This window comes from Podarcis tiliguerta (assembly GCF_965153285.1).
Source record: "Podarcis tiliguerta genome assembly, chromosome: 9".
Classification (NCBI taxonomy): domain Eukaryota; kingdom Metazoa; phylum Chordata; class Lepidosauria; order Squamata; family Lacertidae; genus Podarcis; species Podarcis tiliguerta.
In genome coordinates this window covers 5,276,264-5,289,769 of record NC_139542.1, presented here as the reverse complement: position 1 = coordinate 5,289,769, position 13,506 = coordinate 5,276,264, and the positions used below count along the sequence as shown (strand labels likewise).

The window sequence follows — 13,506 nt, the reverse complement described above, 5'->3', positions numbered from 1 at the left end:
CGCTTCTCTGGAGCAGCCGAAAACAACCTTTCTTCCTCCTCTATGTGACATCCTTTTATATATTTGAACATGGCTATCATATCACCCCTTAACCTCCTCTTCTCCAGGCTAAACATGCCCAGCTCCCTTAGTTCAATGCACAACATCAACTCCCTTAGTTCAATGCACAACATCAGAACCTGCCCTCCCCCCTACCCCACCATGGCTTCTACACAACTTTTCAGCTGCAGACACTGAAAACAACCATGACAGCATCCCAGGCAATGGAAGCAAAGGCCAGGCATCTCATATTGCAGCTCCTACAATGAGCTGGGGTTGAGATAGTAATACCACATCTGGGTCCTGTTCTGGGCACCACAATTTAAGAAGGATGTTGACAAGCTGGAATGTGTACAGAGGAGAGCGGCCGAGCTGATCAACTCTACAATTCTATGGGTTCTATGACCTCCTGTTGTCTTTGTCCATGATGTTTTCTTGGCAGGGATACTGGAGTGGCTTGCCGGTTCCTGCTCCAGGTGGATCACGTTTGGTCAAAACTCTTAAAAAGCAGAGACATCACCTTGCCAACAAAGGTCCGTATAGTTAAAGCTATGGTTTTCCCAGTAGTGATGTATGGAAGTTAGAGCTGGACCATCAAGAAGGCTGATCGCCAAAGAATTGATGCTTTTGAATTCTGGTGTTGGAGGAGACTCTGGAGAGTCCCATGGACTGCAAGAAGATCAAACCTCTCCATTCGGAAGGAAATCAGCCCTGAGTGCTCACTGGAAGGACAGATCCTGAAGCTGAGCTCCAAGACTTTGGCCACCTCAGGAGAAGAGAAGACTCCCTGGAAAAGACCCTGATGTTGGGAAAGATGGAGGGCACAAGGAGAAGGGGACGACAGAGGACGAGATGGTTGGACAGTGTTCTCGAAGCTACCAGCATGAGTTTGACCAAACTGCGGGAGGCAGTGGAAGACAGGAGTGCCTGGCGTGCTCTGGTCCATGGGGTCACAAAGAGTCGGACATGACTAAATGACTAAACAACAACAAATGCCCTCCTAGGTACTTTCCAGTTCTTTACGATGCTTCTGCAGAGCACCGTTCCAGTTTAACCAGGCAAGTGACCTCATGCCCGTCCCTTGCTGTGTCACAGTAACAGTGAGGACTCAATCAGCATTTGGTACCCAGGTGTACACAGCTTCAAAGGATGAGGAAAAACTCAAAGAACGGAGGGCTGTAGCTAAGTTAGGAAGGGTCACAGAGGAGTTCAGGTGGAAAGGGCAGGGGGGGGGGCACGTGGAGGCCAGGGCCTTGCAATAAAGTATGTGCCCCACAAGCAGAGAGCTCAAATTCCCTCTAGGGAGAAAAGAAGAGGCATTTTATGAAGAGAGAAAGCTGGAGAGAGAGAGAGAGAGAAAGAGAGAGAGAGAGAGAGAGAGAGAACAATCTAATATGCAAAGAGGAAGGAAAGATTTGAATACTGCTACAGCTCGAAGCTCTGCGGGCACAGAGGAAATGAAAAGGATTTGGAAGAAATGCTTCAGCAATCCTGCCCAAAGAGAGACGAACTGGAGCATGGGTAGGCAAACGAAGGCCCGGGGGCCGGATCCGGCCCAATCGCCTTCTAAATCCGGCCCACGGACGGTCCAGGAATCAGCGTGTTTTTAACACGAGTAGAATGTGCCCTTTTATTAAAAATGCATCTCTGGGTTATTTGTAGGGCATAGGAATTCGTTCATTTTTTTCCTTCCCAAAATATAGTCTGGCCCCCCACAAGGTCTGAGGGACAGTGGACCGGCCCCCTGCTGAAAATGTCTGCGGACCCCTGGACTGGATGGATCTCTGAACTGAACGGGGGTAGGAAACGAATTTTGAACAGGGTAAGAGGAGGACAGAAAAATAAAAGGAGAGGGAAGATGTAGGGGCAGGACACTACAGTACTGGACTAAAAAAAACAGGCGCTAAATGAATGCAAGTTCATTTCCTAACATTTAGCAATTAAGTTTACACTCCATTTCTGATGTGTGTGTTTATGTATTAGCTGTGCTTTGCAATGGGCCCAGATATGCAGAAGAGACAGGTTAAAGCATCCTAACAAATTTTGCAATACGTTAAACGTCCATCACACCGAACACTTTTCATTCCAGCAAGCATTTTATGAACTTAACTGCTTTTGTTTTCACTGGACTGTGTTGCTTGTAAAGATTGCTGCAGTTGAGTAGTATATACGTTGTCAAAATAGATAAATGAAATAAATAGGAAACTCTAGGCTGGCAAAAGTGACTCTAGAGGAAGCAAGAAAACTGCATATTGCAGGAAACTGAAGCCCCAAGAACGAACTTCTACAAACCACTGAATCCCATGGTTTCCCTGCTGGAGCCACCAGCAAGAGATCAACTTCAGACTCACAACAGCCATCACACAGGACAGACAACAGCAGATGTAAATAAATAACAACAACAACAACAACAACTTATTTATTCCTGCCCACTCTGGGCAGAATATTAAAAACACGATAAAACATCAAACATTAAAAACTTCCCTAAACAGGGCTACCTTCAGATCATCTTCTAAAAGTCTGGTAGTTGTTTATTTCCTTGACATCTGGTGGGAGGGCGTTCCACAGGGCGGGCGCCACCATCAAGAAGGCCCTATGCCTGGTTCCCTGTAGCTTTGCTTCTTGCAGAAGCCCCTTGGAGTGGGACCTCAGTGTCTGGGCCGAACAACGGGGGTGGAGACGCTCCTTCAGATATACTGGACCGCGGCCCTTTAGGGCTTTAAAGGTCAGCACCAACACTTTGAATTGTGCTCGGAAACGTACTGGAAGCCAATATAGGTCTTTCAGGACCGCTGTTATATGGTCATGGTGGCTGCCCCTAGTCACCAGTCTAGCTGCCACATTCTGCTTTAGTTGTAGTTTCTGGGGCACCTTCAAAGGTAGCCCCATATAGAGTGAATTGCAGTAGTCCAAGCGAGAGATAACCAGAGCATGCACCACGTCTGTGGGCAGGGAGGGTCTCAGTCTGCGTACCAGGTGCAGCTGGTAGACAGCTGCCCTGGACACAGAATTGACCTGCGCCTCCATGGGCAGCTGTGAGTCCAAAATGACCCCCAGGATGAGCACCTGGTCCTTCAGGGGCACAGTTCAGGACCAGGGAGTCCTCCACACCCGCCCACCTCCTGTCCCCCAAAAACTGAACTTCTGTCTTGTCATTGCTGACGCTGATGTAGAACATTTTGGTGTGGTTCAGATTCACCTTCCTTGGAGGTTTCTAAGCAGAGGTTGGATAGCCGTCTGTCATGGATGATCTGGTTGAGATTCCTGCATTTCAGGGGCTAGGACTAGATGTCCCTTTTGATCCCTTCCAACTCTACAAATTCCATCTTTCCCTGATTTTAACTGGAAGTCTGTCTTTTGTTTTTTACGCGCTTTTAACATTATCTGTAACCCTTATTTTTATTGCAAATGCAACAGAAAGAAATGCGCTCTCCCATTTACAATAAGAACGGTCTACGAATCCTGATTTAAACACACATATTTGCGGAGGCGGCCCATATGTCCAAACAAGATTGTTGATTCTAAGACATATGTTCAAATGTAGCATCGTGTGTGGAATAGAATTCAAATGTGGAATATATAATATGATTGCTGGGTTTTGGCTCAGGTTGTACCCATTCTTGCCCTGGTGCCTTCGGGTAATGGGTGGGTTATAGATCCTTTTAATTAATTAATAAGGCGACTTCTGGAGAAGGAAAATATATTTTTGTTGTTGTTTAGTCGTGTCCAACTCTTCGTGACCCCATGGACCAGAGCACGCCAGGCACTCCTGTCTTCCACTGCCTCCCGCAGTTTGGTCAAACTCACGTTGGTCTCTTCGAGAACGTCATCCCCTTCTCCTTGTGCCCTCCATCTTTCTCAACATCAGGGTATTTTCCAGAGAGTCTTCACTTCTCATGAGGTGGCCAAATTCTTGGAGCCTCAGCTTCAGGATCTGCCCTTCCAGTGAGCACTCAGGGCTGATTTCCTTCAGAATGGATCGGTTTGATCTTCTTGCAGTCCATGGGACTCTCCAGAGTCTCCTCCAGCACCAGAATTCAAAAGCATCAATTCTTTGGCAATCAGCCTTCTTTATGGTCCAGCTCTCACTTCCATACATCACTACTGGGAAAACCATAGCTTTAACTATCCAGTGGTACCTCAGGTTACATACACTTCAGGTTACATACGCTTTAGGTTACAGACTCCGCTAACCCAGAAATAGTACCTCGGGTTAAGAACTTTGCTTCAGGATGAGAACAGAAATCGTGGTCTGGCGGCGTGGCGGCAGCAGGAGGCCCCATTAGCTAAAGTGGTGTTTCAGGTTAAGAACGGAACCCGAGGTACCACTGTACGGACTTTTGTTGGCAAGGTGATGTCTCTGCTTTTTAAGATGCTGCCTAGGTTTGTCATCGCAGGCGCCTTTTAATTTCATGACTGTTGTCACCATCTGCAGTGATCATGGAACCCAAGAAAGTAAAATCAGAGATCAATTCCTTGCAAGAAGGTTTGAGGGGATAAGCGAAAAGCAGCCTTATTGTCCCCCCCTTTCCTTTCCATTGACTGAAAAAAAAAAAATCACATTCTGCGACAGGGAACACCAACCTGATCAAAGCTGGAGTTGTTCAGTAAAGACGGGAAAACACTCTGCACATGACGTGAGGCAAAATCGGTTTTGTTACACTTCCAGGGGTGAGCCAAGAAGAGGAAACCAGCGCTTCTAGGCTCAGTTTAGGTAGGAGAGCATTTGGCTCTGAATGAAGGCCATAGTTCACGGGCAGAGCATCTGGTAGAAAAGGTCTCCGGTTTGATCCCCAGGCAAGGCTGGGAGAAATCCCCCATTTGAAATTCTGAAGAGCAGCTGTCAGTCAGTGCAGACAGCACTAAGCCGGATGACAGATATTCCTCACAAAGCTGCAAAACTATCAAACCGCTCAAAAAAACGGCACACAATTGGCCTGACCTGCCAATTTCGCGTTCCTAGGACGGCAGCCTTCACCCGCTCCCTATAGAGTTCGACTCAAGTTCAAGTCTTCCTGGCACACACCTAGAGCAATGAACCGCCACCCCATCTCAGCCTCAGTTTCCCCTCTGTAACAGGAGCCTAGGAAGGATCTCTCTCACACACACACAAGCACACACACACATATATACACCGGGAGGCTGTGCACAGAACACAGCGCCTGCAGAACGAATTTTTAAAGGCAGAGAGCGCAGAAACGGGTATAATGATGCAAAGTGGAAAATTAATCTCATCCCCCACCGGCAGAGATGGGGAGGGGATTCTCCAGCCGCTGAGCGCTTCGCAGGCAAAAACATCCACCCACACACACCGTGTGTCTGGAGTGGAAGCAGGTTGCTGCTGAAACCGGCTGCATAGGAGTCGCTGCTGGGCTCCAGCCAACGCTAGGGACAAGCACCACAACAACAACAATAACAACCAAGCGAGCCCAGGCAAAGGTGTCCGCGATCCAGGGCTCTTTTTCGGAGCAAGCCTGCCTCCCTGAGAAAAGTCCAAAGGGGGGGAAACGTCTCCCCACCACCGAGCGGACTGGGCAGCTGTCAAAAGCAACCAGGAAGCAGCTACGCTTGTTTTTAAATTTTTTATTTCGCTCTCTCCTCTCCCATCCTCCCTATCTTGGCTGGCATTCCCTTACAGGTGTCACCAAGAAGCAAAGGCCGGCTAGTTTTCCGCCCCCCAAAAACAACAACTCTGGAGGAAGGAACTACATGGACACAGAGTAAACCCACCATGCCAACCGCTCCTCTTTTTGGCAGCAAACAATAGTGAGTTTTCACAATTGCGAGTTTGATCGGGAAGGGACAGGGACAAGACTAAAGGGAATTTTACCAGGTGTCAAGTCTACTATTTGAAATTCAGAAAAGTAGGTCCATGGTTTCTGATGGGGAACAAGGCAGCAAACCACCTGATTGGCCTTTGTGGAGGACAGAATGCAAGACTGGATGAATCCCTGAAATGCATTCTGATCTGAAGTATAATTATTCCTATCAGAAAGGTTATCTCTGCCGCCCTGAATGTGCAGCTGCCATCATCCCTGGCCAGTGGACTAGGCTAGGTGGAGTTCGTTTCATTTCACTTTTCATGTGTATACCGCCTTGATTACTATGCCCAAGGCGATGTACAGCTACAAAATATACAAGAACCCACGCCTTATAATAATCAGATCCAATACAAAAACTTTAAAATGGAACGACGTATATCGAATAAAGTCCTATTCAATAATAGTGTCCAGCGACATCCCCAGAGCCACAGGCTCTGCTACATAAAACTCAAAAGCCACGCTTTGAAAAGTACCTGGCAAGTTGCGTTGACCTTGGAGAAACACCTGAGATTCTTAGGTATCTCAGCTTTGTGTGTTCTGCTGTTTTGTTTTTAAAAAGGCTCAAGCCTTCATGCTTCCAAACAGGGTTTTTTTTTAAAAAAAAAGAAATGTGCTCATCTGTGCCACACAACCTCTGAACACTTTTTCCCACCGCGGCGTTCACACTATGATCCTAGACAAGCATCCTATGCAATCGTCATAAAATCAGAGCGCTAATCCCATGTCTTCTGTTGCCTCAAAGGCTAGGCTGTGGAAGCCCAGGGGATAAAATCCTCAGGAGGAAGGATCTGGGTAGGAGAGGCTCCTCAGTTGGGTCGTCTTAGCCTCACAGTATCCTGTCCATGAAATGGGTATAATAACATGAGCCGACTAGGAATAAATAAGGAGGATGCAGCAGCTTGCAGATTTTTAATTGCTACGTAAATTTTGCATGGGCCACAATCTGAACATAAGCTACTGAAAAGTAAGATACGAGATCATTCAGGTCCTAAGGGGGGTAACTAATTTAACACGCTACATTTAAACGGTGAGCAACAGCAGAAATGGAGTTATCCAAACCCCTCAGGATCACATAGGGGTAACGAGATGATATAGATTATTCACAGTATAGCCGTCCTACAAGCCATCCTGTTGAACGAGCATTTTTCATTTCCCTGATGAAGAAATGCGTATAATTCCCACCCCCCAATAAATGAATAAAGGCACAAGAACCTGCCACAACATTAAAAAAAAACCCACCTTCACACTGATTCTAAGATAGGGCACAGGTGTGCCTGCAGCAACAGGTTGTCTGAAGAGCCCCACTTAAAACTAAATTAACGGCAGAATTCAAGGCAGATGTTGATCTTCATCTGTAATAGCCAAAGGCACACCAACAAATCCAAAACATACTGAATTTTGGACCAAAAAAAAGAGAGAGGATGGTGCTGCAAAACCATTTGAGATAAGAAATTCATGTCCCTAGATGTGTGTGAGGCAGAAGAAAGTAATAATACAGAAAGGGAGATAAATAACAACGACCAGAAGAAGACACCTTGATCCAAACTTGTGGCCATTTCAACTCAGCGGAAACTATTAAGCCACAAAACGAAGATGTATTAGCAGGGATTTGGGAAAGAATCAATCTGGCCGCAATGCTGTGGGAGTGCTAAATAAGCAGAAAGCATCAGAGACTAGACAATCTGAGTATTCCCACTGTACTTCATAGAACTGGGAGGGGGTGGACATTATTTCCAGAGAAGCTGTGTCCTAATATTGGCAAGCTGTGTACAGACAGAAGCGTGAGGAGGAAGATTTCGGGACTACAGGAACTTTAACGCCACCAGGGAAGTGGGGAGTGGCAGCCAGGGCGAAACCCAAAATCTATCCATCAATCCATCCATCTGGGCAGATAAACATGAACACGCACACACACACACCTATGAACAAACAGATAAACTCCCACACCACGGATCTCGAGAAAGAACTCTGAATTTCTATGCTGGAAATCCAGGTAAGGCAGAATCTTCAGATTCTTGCCCATCAAAACACAAGTCGTACCTTTTTGGGGAGGTGGGGACACCAAACGGCTAGGCACTTCTGAATTTTCATTCATCTCATACATAACCCTGTGCAGATTAATTAGCCAAGCTGCACAGCTGCAAAGCCACCGGGAGCAGATATTTCAGCATTGGACTGGCACTTTACGTACAGTTGGTCGATCAATTAATCCCATGATCGATGGTGATGGGTCCCCCCCCCCCTTTATTCTACACGTCACCCTGGGCAGGATCAACAGTGTGCAAAAATCTGTGCCGTTAGGATGTATTAGTTGAGAACACACAGACACACACACACACCTTGGTTTATTTCCCTACGCAGCAAACACAAGCAACCTTGTTTTAATAACCCCGATACATTTCCTTTTCGTTCAGCGTCCGGATAGGAATCGACCCAGATGTTTCATTATTAAGGCAGAAGGGCTCGTAAGGAAAAACAACAAAGTATCGCCTTACTCTCTGCAATTAAATATTTAAAAAGCTGGCGGATTAAGAGTCCGCGGAATCACCTGTTGAAGGGGACGCATCGCCCGGCAACAGCAGCGCCCAAATCGAAGGAAGGAGATTGTGTGTTTATTCTCAGAGAGAGAGAGAGAAAGAACTTACCTAGGCTGCAACTTTAAAGGGAGATGCTGTAGAGCCAAAAGGCAAGACTGGTCTCTCTCTCCCCTTTTGCAGATCTCCTTCCCCTTAAAGGCTCCAAGCCAGCAACACTTGTTCCTCCGGTGACAGTTTGCACCCAGGTGGCCAGGCAAGGGAGCAGCTCGTGGTCCCAGCCGTGGCTTCAATATTAATATCAATCAAGCTCGGGCATCTCTTCTCCTCCTCCCCCCCCCCCACCCAACTCGATTCCAATTGGAGAGCAGCAGATGGGTGGGAAAAAGAGAACGGACCCGTCAGATTGCAGAAAGGCAAGCCTCAAATCCAGTTTAGAGAGAGGCAGAGAGATGATGCCTCGTCCACAGAGGTCTTTAGAAAACGGCTTCCCAAGCCAAAAGGTGCCAGGAGGGTTCGCGAAGCTAATTCCTTGCAAATCTGCATTCCGCGGCACAGCGGATTAGTCCGGGAACCTGGACTCTCCCTCCTTCCCTAGACGGCACTGCCTGCCTCTGCACTTTGCTGGATCTCAACATTTTTTCCCCTGCCTCTGCTGGTCTATAGGAAGAAAGGGGGTGGGGGTAGAGAATGGAACAATTAAAGCGACCCTGCACATTTCAGCCGGTGCTTTTAGGTTGGATACCTGGCAAAGCTGGCTGTTTTCTCCTTTAAAATGCCTTGCAAAATGCTGGAGCTGAGAGAGGCATGGTACCCAGAGGAGGGCAGGAGCATGAGGAAGGGGGTAAAGAGAGGAGGGGTGGGCAAGGCTGAAGGGCAAAAAGAAGGAGCTCCCTGCCAGTTCTGCTCGCCCACATTTATAACCCACCATCTGGGCAAGAGGGGATGGCGCAGAAGAGGACAGCGAGAAACCTCCTTGTGTAAGGGTCCGCCGATGCTTCCACACCTGGAAGCATCTCTCAGATCCGAGGGGAAGCTATGAGCCACTGGGAGGCAGTAAAGCAAAGGGGAAGGTTGCAAAAAATGGCAGCCCCTGCCTGCCTGCCTCTGGGGCTCAGCACCAGAGGGGCAAAGAGCTGGGGCTCGATTCACACAACCACACAGCTCGGGTCACGCCCACTCTGTGCATTTAAAGCACTCCTGCGTCCCTTTAACAGCCACGGGTTTTCTTTCCCCACCTTGCAAAGGATCTTGGGAGCTGTAGTTTGCTTAGGGTGCTGACCTCTCACAGAGATGCTGTTCTCAGGATCCCGAACAAACTACAGCCTCCAGAATCCCCCACAACTGTTAAAGGGGTATAAAAGTGCTTTGAATGTCTGGTGCAGATGCGACAGCACCTGTTTTTTGTAGGAAAGGTCACAGGTTCAGGCCTGCTACCAGATTCTCCAGGTCTGGCTGAGAATGGGCCGTACCTGGAACCCAGGATTGTGGCTGCCAGTCTCTGCAGTCAATAATGGGCTAGACAGGACAATGAGATGCCCTGGTATAAAGCAATTTTTTTTACAGGGCCTTCTCAGTGGTGGCTCCCAGACTTTGGAACTTCCTTCCTAGGGAAGCTAGATTGGCTCCATCCTTGCTCTCCTTTTGCTGGCAGGTAGAGACTGTTTTATTCCAGCCAGATTTGGGGGTCTGCCCCCCCCCCCCCTTTTTTTAAGGAACAGGATTTTAAATAGTGCTGCACTGCTTTTCCTATCAGCCTTTTAATAGATCTGTTTTTCTATTGCTTTAATCCTTTTACAGTTTAAGTCCTATTTAAAATACGTTTTCAGCCTTCTGCCTTTTACCCGCGTTGTTTTAATTTGTGTAAAGCGCTTGGACTCCCGGTCTGCGGGATTGTAGAATATAAGTGAATCATAGGGTCGTAGAATTGTTAGAGTTGGAAGGGACCCCTCCAGGTCATCTAGTCCAACCCCCTGCAATGCAGAAACCTAAACCAGAGCATCCATGACAGATGGCCATCCAGCCTCTGCTTAAAAAACCTCCAAGGAAGGAGAGGCCACAAATATAACAGCAATTGTAATAAATCGGTAAATCATTAGATTATTAATCTCAGGGTTGTGGGTTTGAGTCCCACGTTGGGCAAAAGATTCCTGCATGGCAGGGGGTTGGACTAGATGACCCCTGTGGTCTATTTCAACTCTACAATTCTGCGGTTTTATTTAATAATAATAATGTGTCTCGGTAGCAGAGGATCTGCTTTGCCTATTCCAGCTTCAACTGGAAACTTACGTTGTGAGAGGCCCTGAGATCTACGGATGAAGGGCAGTATACAAATTTAATTAAAGATAAAACTAAAAACTCCCAGCATCTCCAGACAGGACTGCGAAAGGCTACTGTCTAAAACCCCAAACAGCTGCCAGCTGTTGCTCATAATCCTGAGCTCACTGAACCAAGAGTGTGACTCACAGGATAGCTCAGGATAGAGCATGGTGCTGAGAATGGCAAGGTTGCAGGTTCGATCCCCGTATAGGACAGCTGCATATTCCTGCATTGCAGGGGGTTAGACTAGATGATCCTCAGGGTCCCTTCCAGCTCAACAATTCTATGGCTTGGTTAAAGGCAGCTCCTTTAGTTCCTATGCCCAACAACCCCTTTCCCATTTATTGCCGATTTACGCAGCAGGGCTGCACAGTCGTACCTTGGAAGTCGAACAGAATCCGTTCCAAAAGTCCATTTGACTTCCAAAACATTCAAAAACCAAAGCGCGGCTTCTGATTGGCTGCAGAAAGATCCTGCAGCCAATCAGAAGCCGCGGAAGCCCCATCGGACGTTTGGCTTCCCAAAATAGTTTGCAAAGCAGAACAGTCACTTCCGGGTTTGCTCCATTCGGGAGCCGAAACATTCGGGAACTAAGATGTTCCAAAACCAAGGTATGACTGTGCCTAGTTTACAGAGGTGGCAAGGCACTCTGCACATGCTCAAGGAACTCTATACTGGAGTGTGGAGTCTTGGGACCCAAAAGCTGAATAATAATAATAATAATAATAATAATAATAATAATAATTTTTATTTATACCCCGCCCTCCCCAGCCAAGGCCGGGCTCAGAGCGGCTTACAAGCAATAATAAAAACAAGTTGAATGATTACAACTTAAAAACAAAATTAAAATACAACATTAAAATATTGAAACATGAAAATATTAAAAAGTAGCCTCATCGCAGGAGGAGAAGGAAAGGAAAAAAGAAAGAGAGGGAGGGAATCAAATTGGCTCCAAGCCAAAGGCCAGGTGGAACAACTCTGTCTTACAGGCCCTGTGGAAAGAAATCAGATCCCACAGGGCCCTGGTCTCATGAGGCAGAGCGTTCCACCAGGCCGGGGCCAGTGTTGAAAAGGCCCTGGCTCTGGTTGAAGCCAATCTAACTTTCTTAGGGCCCGGGACCACTAGGGTGTTGCTATTTATGGACCTTGAGGCTCTCCGTGGGGCATACTGGGAGAGGCGGTCCCGTAGGTACGAGGGTGCTAGGCCGTGAAGGGCTTTAAAGGTCAAAAGCAGCACCTTAAATCTGACCCTGTACTCCACCAGAAGCCAGTGCAGCTGGAAAAGCACTGGGTGAATATGCTCCCATGGCAGGGACCCCGTGAGGAGCCTGACTGCGGCATTCTGCACCCGCTGGAGTTTCTGGGTCAGCTTCAAGGGCAGCCCCACATAGAACGAATTACAGTAGTCAAGCCTGGAGGTGACCGGATCACTTAATAGGGCATTAAGCCCCAAAGAAAATCACTGATCGGAAGGAGTCAGTGTTTGCTTTAATGTTATTCCAGAAAAAGTAAAGCAGAGCAGAATGGGGGTGGAGGAGACATGAAACCCCCAATACCAGATTAAATAGTATCTCACATATCTGCATTACAAGCATAAACCAGAGAGGAATTTCAGCTTACTTCCCCATGGCGTAGCATTCCTTACGAGACTACCAGAGGATTCTGTGTTTACTTAAACTCTATACTCCTTTCCCATATAGATGGAGAGCTATTCAATGTTTTCTTTGGGGGGGGGGGTGTAAAGGCAACACTATAATTACTAGGCGGTTCTGAGCACTTTTCCCAAGGCTGGCTGTAAGGCGCTGGAGGATTAACAAGTCATCTCTAACCCTGATTGGTTTATATACGGGTTTTTCTGTTTTCCCAAACTGGACGCATAACCGCGCAAACACTTCCGAAACTGGAACTTCAGGTTGAAAAAGTAACCCGCCGCATTCCATCGCTCCTTCCGCAAGAAATTTACAAGAAATCTGAAGTCGGGAGCTTAATTATGCCCCGGCCTTAGGCAAAAACCATCGGACTCTCTCCATCACTCAGCCCAGCACAGGGATGTGTAGACAAACTGGGTTGAGAGAGGCAGATCTTTTTATCCTTTTGGGTACAAGCAGAAGGTAAGCAACGCTGCTTAAATCAACGTCCGTGGAGACACCGATAAGCCCATCCCCTGTGCCCCGTAAGAACGCCATGAAATTCCAAACATGAATTGCACATTTGTTCAAAACCCAATTAAAGCCAGTTTAATTAATTCAACAAAATTGGTCCAGGGACACCAGCTTTTCAAAGTCTGAGAGTCACTTTACACTTCAGCGGCCCCCTGCCACCTCTTAGCACACACACACACACACACCCCAGTAATCCCCCCCAGGGGGCAGTAGCGGCCAATTTTGGGAACCGCTTCTCTACAACGTGGGAGTAAAGTAAAGGTAAAGGTACCCCTGCCCATACGGGCCAGTCTTGACAGACTCTAGGGTTGTGCGCCCATCTCACTCAAGAGGCCGGGGGCCAGCGCTGTCCGAAGACACTTCCGGGTCACGTGGCCAGCGTGACATCGCTGCTCTGGCGAGCCAGAGCCACACACGGAACGCCGTTTACCTTCCTGCTGGTAAGCGGTCCCTATTTATCTACTTGCACCCAAGGGTGCTTTCGAACTGCTAGGTTGGCAGGCGCTGGGACCGAGCAACGGGAGCGCACCCCGCCACGGGGATTCGAACCGCCGACCTTTCGATCGGCAAGCCCTAGGCGCTGAGGCTTTTACCCATAGCGCCACCCGCGTCCCTCAACGTGGGAGTATG

The 13,506-nt window shown here is 47.8% G+C and overlaps 1 protein-coding gene across 7 annotated transcripts in view; it reads right to left on the bottom strand.

Moving 5' to 3' along the window:
* Positions 1-13,506, bottom strand: part of SLC4A11 (solute carrier family 4 member 11) — a 244,862-nt gene that overhangs the window by 129,123 nt on the left and 102,233 nt on the right. The window contains exon 1 of one of the 7 annotated variants that reach the window (XM_083398301.1): positions 8,507-8,991. The exons of the other annotated variants lie outside the window; for them this stretch is intronic. The gene's annotated coding sequence lies outside the window, so the exon portion shown is untranslated. Of the gene's footprint in view, positions 1-8,506; positions 8,992-13,506 lie in introns of those variants that run through there. 7 annotated transcript variants of the gene reach the window in all.